We start from the raw sequence: 7,077 nt of genomic DNA, 5'->3' as shown, positions 1-7,077 counted from the left end.
CAGGTGCCATGTCCAACCCAACCTTGTAGAATCATATTAGACATGCAACAATATAGCTGCTAGTGCTTTGCTCTTATGCAAATGATCTATGATAGGTTGCATGGAAGATTTGCTTGAAGCCTTTATCTTGACGCAACCTTTACCCCTACACACCTACTGTTAGGATATACGCTCGCATACTACTTACTACTTGCTTCTACTACACATTATATCTATGATGTGATGCTTGGTGGAGGATTGTTTATGAGTGACTAAGGCACATGGTGCCTCTAAAATTGGTAACAACATGGGGAGATCTTGGCTTGTGTCTTGGCTATGTGGTGAGGGTCGAGTTGATCAGGTAGGATCTTATGATGAGTCATTGGACAAGTCATGCTGAGGAGGTGCGACCTAGGCATCCCCTATGAGAGGTACCTATGGCGGGTGCATGAGAGACGAGGAGATCTTGGGGTGGAGTGTCTTTGTGGGATGAAGCCCTGGAATGAAGGAGCCATCGAGGCACGGGGTGTTGGTTATCCCCTTTGAGAAGATATGCTGTCCATTCCCCCTAAGGACTAGTATGTCAAGAGAATTGGATCATAGGAGCCTACGTACACACCACTCGCTCCTGAATGGGCAGGGGACGGTTACCCGACCAACTAGAATGGTGCCATTCCTGCTAGGTTGGAAGTGGATAGTGTAGGGAGGTACAGGTGTATGGCTCACACCCTCCTAAGATAACATAGCGACCTCTAGGGGTCTAGTACTATGTCTCACAGTCTCAGCATGCTAGTGGACTCTAGGGTGGCCTAGGGCTAAGTGGTAGGGTGGCACCATACTGGTTGGGAGGCAATTAGTATCAGCCTAGGCGATGCACACTGCTGATGATGGTGATCTTGTGGTTCTAGGTGTACGCACTCTACAGAGTTGATCGATCTATACGAATAGCTGCATCCATGGATATGGATATTCCTATGACCTATGCTTCCCTTGATTAGTGAGAGCTGTCCTTTCTTCTTCTCCCCCTGGGTTTGTTGGACTTCGGCTGTTAGCCGATAAGGCAAGGTACGAGTGGGAGTCATCCTTGCCGCCTAGAGATTGAGAGTGTGGTGAGATGTGTGTGATGTGATGGGTGAACATGTGGATGAGATGGGTTAAAACTTGATGAACTATTATAAAATATGGATGAACTTGCATAGGAAACCTACAACCATATATAGGCCTTTTGCTCTACCCTTGCATTTCACTTACCACAAAGCATACGCAAAGCATAGGGTGGGAGCTAGTGGCCAGTACAAATGATACTGAAAGATATTTGGCAGGATTTGGATGTCATCTACAATGACGACAATGAAGATTAGAAGGATTAGATGGTCTCATGCCTGTGCTCAAGTTTGGTTGAGGAGATGAAGATAAAGTCTATGCCCGCTGTTGTTCTACGCTGAAAGCTCTAGTTTGGTTTTGGTGAATTGATGAAACCCTAAGTGCTAACCTAGTTTATCAAGTGATCATGACATAGGTAGCACACTTGAAGTAGAAGAAGCTAATGAAGATCATAGCATGACAATGGTGATGGCATGGCGATGATCAAGGGCTTAAACTTGAAATGAAGAAAGAGAAAAACAAAAAGCTCAAGGCAAAGGTATAAACCATAGGAGCTATTTTGTTTTGGTGATCAAGACACTTAGAGAGTGTGATCACATTTAGGTTTGATAGCCGTACTATTAAGAGGGGTGAAACTCGTATCGGAATGCGGTTATCAAAGTGCCACTAGATGCTCTAACTCATTGCATATGCATTTAGGATCTAGTGGAGTGCTAACACCCTTGAAAATATTTGTGAAAATATGCTAACACATGTGCACAAGGCGCTTTCAGGAAAATGAAATGTCTATTTTCTATTGCGCCGGATGCAAAATTCTTAGTGATTGGCACATTTGAGCAAGGGTGAAGAAGTTAGAGTTGAAATGGAGTTGATCGAAATGATGCTGGCGTCGGTCTACTGACCGGACGCTGGGTCACTCAGCGACCGGACACTGAAAGGCTACGTTCGGTCGAGCTGTCAGACGGCACAGTAGGTAGGGTTGAGCACCGGACGCTGGTCTGCGTCCGGTCAAGGTGGACCGGACGCGTCCGGTTGAAAAAACATGCCTCGGGGAGCTTACTGGAAACGACCGGACGCTGGGGCTTCAGCGTCCGGTCAGTTTTGACCGGAGCGTCCGGTCAGCTTCGTAGCCGTTGGAATCTGACGAACAGCATTTGAAGGTGATGACACGTGGCGTCCATCGGGCGACCGGACGCTGAGGGCCAGCGTCCGGTCAGTATGACCGGAGCGTCCGGTCAGAGCGCGTTTTGCCCAGTGAAGGGGTATAACGGCTCTATTTGATTGGGGCTCTATTTATAGCCCCATGGCTGGCTGTGGCTCACATCTTTGGCTATTTTCATTGACATAGCAACCTTGTGAGCTAAGCCAAAGCCCTCCCACTCATCTACATCATTGATTCATCATCATAGTGAGATTGGGAGTGATCCAAGTGCATTGCTTGAGTGATTGCATCTAGAGGCACTTAGTGATTGTGTTTTGTTGCGGATTTCGCTTGTTACTCTTGGTGGTTGCCGCCACCTAGACGGCTTGGAGCAGCGAGGATCGTCGAGCGGAGGTGGTGATTGTCTCTGGCTCCGATCGTGGTGATTGTGAGGGGTTCTTGACCTTTCCCCGGCGGAGCGCCAAAAGGTACTCTAGTGGATTGCTCGTGGCTTGTGTGATCCGCATCTTGTGTTGGTTGTGCGGCACCCTATTGAGGGTTTGGCGTGTGAAGCCAATTAGCGCGTGAACCTCCAAGTGAGTGAATCACCACAACGAGGACTAGCTTGCCGGCAAGCAAGTGAACCTCGGTAAAAATCATTGTCTTCATCATTGATTCCGAGGTGATTGGTCATCATTGTTATTCATCTTCGTGATTGATTGGTTCATTCATCTACACGGCGGTATAACCCTCTTGATCACTCTTTTTACTTTACCGCAAACTAGTTGACAAGCTCTTTAGTGTAGCTAGTTGTGAGAGCTTGCATGCTTGGTTGGTGTGGCTCTTTAGTTAGCCTTTGAGAGTACACTAACATAGGGTAGTGTCATTGATCTTGTGTGAATTGACTCTATCTAAACTAGAATTGTGGTAGGTGGCTTGCATTTTGAGTAGGCTAGCGCAACACTCGCTTCGCCTCATAATTGTCTAACCATTTGGTTAAATGTTGTTGTAGAAATTTTTATTAGGCTATTCACCCCCCCTCTAGCCATTAGGACCTTTCAAGTGGTATCGGAGCCGAGGTCACCGTTATTTGAGGCTTAACAACCTTCGGTGTTAAAATGGCTCAAATCAACAACACCAAGAAGCCACCCCAATTTGATGGCTCAAATTATTCTTATTGGAAGTCAAAGATGGCCACACATATCAAGTCAATCAATAGAAAGGTGTGGAAGGTGGTAGAAACCAAAATTGAGATTGGTAATCCGGAAAATCCCACCGCCGCCGAAGAAGTACTTCTCCAAAACAATGATATTGCTCTAAGTGCCATTCATGATGTAATTGATGCAAGAACATTTGAGCAAATCAAAAATATTGAGATGGCACATGAGGCTTGGAAGAAGTTGGAAGAATCATTTGAAGGTACTCAAGCCGTGAAGGGTGCAAAGGCATACATCCTCAAAGAAAAGTTTGCAAGCTTCAAGATGAAGGAAGATGAGAGTGTGCCGGACATGTTCCACCGAATGGAGGTGATTGTAAATGATCTCAAAGCACTTGGTGAGAACATAGAGGACAAGGACTTCTCAAACAAGTTCTTGAGATGTTTGCCCGGGAGATTTAAAATGTTGGTCACCTTGCTAGTGAGGAGTGGTTTGAACACAATGACACCAAATCAAATCTTGGGAGATATCATGACCGATGATGCTTATAGAGATGATGATGAGAAGGAAGAAAAGAGGGAGAAGAAAGATGAGAAGAAGGATGACAAGAAGAAGAGCGTGGCATTCAAGGCCACATCATCCAAGGGCAAAGCAAAGCAAGAAACATCAAGTGAGGATGATGATTCATGGGATGATAGTGATGATGAGAAGATGGCTCTCTTTGTCAAGAGGTTTGGCAAGTTCATGGTAAAGAAAGGCTACCGTGCAAGAAGAAAGAAGTTTTCATCCAAGAACAAAGATGAGTCAAGAAGATGCTTCAAATGTGGAAGCAAAGATCATCTTGTTGCTCAATGCCCATATAATAGCGACAATGATGATGACAAGAAGAACAAGAAGAAGGACAAGAAAGAAAAGAAGGAGAAGAAGGACAAGACATTCTTCAAGAAGAAGAAGGGTGGATCATATGTGGTCACTTGGGATAGTGACGCTTCCTCAAGTGATGATGATGATAGTGATGATCACAAGACCACCAAGAAGAAGGTTCTTGCAAGTATAGCAATCAATGAGAAGCCTTCTCTCTTCGACTCTCCATCATGCTTCATGGCTAAGGCCACTAAGGTACAAACTTGTGATGATGGAGGTGATAGTGATAATGATGATGATGAACCTACAAAAGATGAATTAATTGACATGCTAGAAGATGCTAGAGAACACTTTGACATCTCAAGAAAGGAATGCAAAAGCTTGCGAAAGGAACTAAAAGCCCTTAAGCAAGCATTTGATGAGCTCAATGCATCTCATGAGAGGCAAGAGGATGCCCATGAGAAGCTTGGCAAGGCTCACAAAAAGCTTGAAAAAGCTCATTCCACTTTGCTTAATGAACAAGATAAAGAGAAGCATGTTGAAACTTGTGATGTAGGTTTAACTTGTGATTTAATTGATACATCACTATCTATGCCTATCATTGTTCCTCCAACTAACCCCTCTTGTAGCACTTCCACTTCTACCTCATCTAGTAGTGATGGTCACATTTGTGATACCTCACTAGTGGTTGAGAATAAGAACCTCAAGAAGGAGGTAACTAAGCTCACTCACACCTTGGCTAAGGCTTATGGTGGTGAGGACCGCTTGCTTATGGCCTTGGGTAGCCAAAGAGCTTCTCTCTACAAAGAGGGATTGGGCTATACCCCCAAGAAAGGCAAGGCGGCCTTTGCTCCTCACAAGACAAGTTTTATGAAGAACAATGGTCGGTTTTGCACTAGTTGCAAGCAAGTTGGTCATAGAGAGCATGAATGCACCAACAAAAGCAAAAATGCTAATGTATCCTCCATTAAGCTTAATTCTTCCTATATGCTTGTTAAGGGTACAAATGGTGTGAAGGCTAAGTTCATTGGCAAACCATGGATGGGCTCAAAGAAGAAAGCCATTTGGGTGCCAAAGAGCTTGGTTACTAACCTTCAAGGACCCAAGCAAGTTTGGGTACCTAAAAAGAATTGATCTTCTTTTGTAGGTCAATTACAAAGCCGGAGGAAGGCATTGGGTTCTTGATAGTGGGTGCACTCAACACATGACCGGTGATGCAAGAATGTTCAACTCAATCAACACCAATGGCAATGATGGTTATGATAGTATCACATTTGGTGATAATGGCAAAGGCAAGGTCAAAGGGCTTGGTAAGATTGCTATATCCAATGACATGAGCATATCCAATGTGTTGCTAGTAGAGAGCTTGAACTTCAATTTGCTATCCGTAGCTCAATTGTGTGATCTTGGATTCAAATGCATATTTGGAATAGATGATGTAGAGATCATAAGTGTAGATGGCTCTAACTTGATCTTCAAAGGCTTTAGATATGAGAATCTATACTTGGTTGATTTCAATGCTAGTGAAGCTAGATTGTCCACATGCTTGTTCACTAAGTCTAGCATGGGTTGGTTATGGCATAGAAGGCTTGGTCATGTTGGAATGAAACAATTGAATAGATTGATTAAGCATGACTTAGTTAAAGGCTTGAAAGATGTTGTGTTTGAAAAGGATAAGCTTTGTAGCTCTTGTCAAGCCGGCAAACAAGTTGGAAATACCCATCCTAAGAAAAGCATGATGAGCACTAGCAAAGCATTTGAGTTATTGCACATGGATTTGTTTGGGCCAACACAATACACTAGCATCGGTGGAAATAAATATGGATTTGTGATAGTGGATGATTACACTAGATACACATGGGTATTCTTTCTAGTGGACAAAAGTGATGTGTTTGCAACATTCAAATCATTTGTCAAGGGCATTCACAATGAGTTTGAAACAACCATCAAGAGAGTTAGAAGTGACAATGGTAGTGAGTTCAAGAACACTAGAATTGATGAGTTGTGTGATGAATTTGGAATTAGACATCAATTCTCGGCCAAGTACACACCTCAATCAAATGGCCTTGTTGAGAGAAAGAATAGAACACTCATTGATATGGCAAGGTCTATGCTTAGTGAGTATAATGTGAGTCAATCTTTTTGGGCCGAAGCTATCAACATGGCTTGCTATTGTAGCAACCACCTCTATTGTCACCGATTGAAAGAGAAGACACCATATGAGCTCTTGAATGGTAGAAAGCCCAACATTGCATATTTTCGGGTCTTTGGTTGCAAATGCTATATCTTGAAGAAAGGCACAAGATTGGGCAAGTTTGACAAGAAATGTGATGAAGGATTCCTACTTGGCTACTCCACTACAAGCAAAGCATATAGAGTTTGGAATTTGGATAGTGGTACTCTTGAGGAAGTTCATGATGTTGAATTTGATGAAACCAAGGGTTCACAAGAAGAGAATGAGAACTTGGAAGATGTTAGAGGCATTCAACTTTCAAATGCCATGAAGAACATGGATATTGGTGAATTGAGGCCTAGGCAAGTGAATGATGATGAAGATGATCAAGTGCAAGTGCTCTCCAACTCAAATGTGCAAGATGATACAAATTAAGCTAGTGCAAGTGACTCTCATGATATTGATCAAGATCAAATGGCTAGTACATCATCTCAACCCAATGATCTAGCAAGTACAAGCAATCAAGTTCCATTGCTTCAACCAACAAGTATTGCAAGAGATCATCCTTTGGATACAATCATTGGTGATATTTCAAGAGGTGTACAAACAAGATCAAGTTTGGCATCATTTTGTGAACACTTATCATTTGTCTCATCCAT

This window comes from Miscanthus floridulus, chromosome 7 (assembly GCF_019320115.1).
Source record: "Miscanthus floridulus cultivar M001 chromosome 7, ASM1932011v1, whole genome shotgun sequence".
NCBI classification, from domain to species: Eukaryota; Viridiplantae; Streptophyta; class Magnoliopsida; order Poales; family Poaceae; genus Miscanthus; species Miscanthus floridulus.
The sequence above is the reverse complement of the archived record's forward strand: the minus strand, read 5'-3'. Positions refer to the sequence as shown.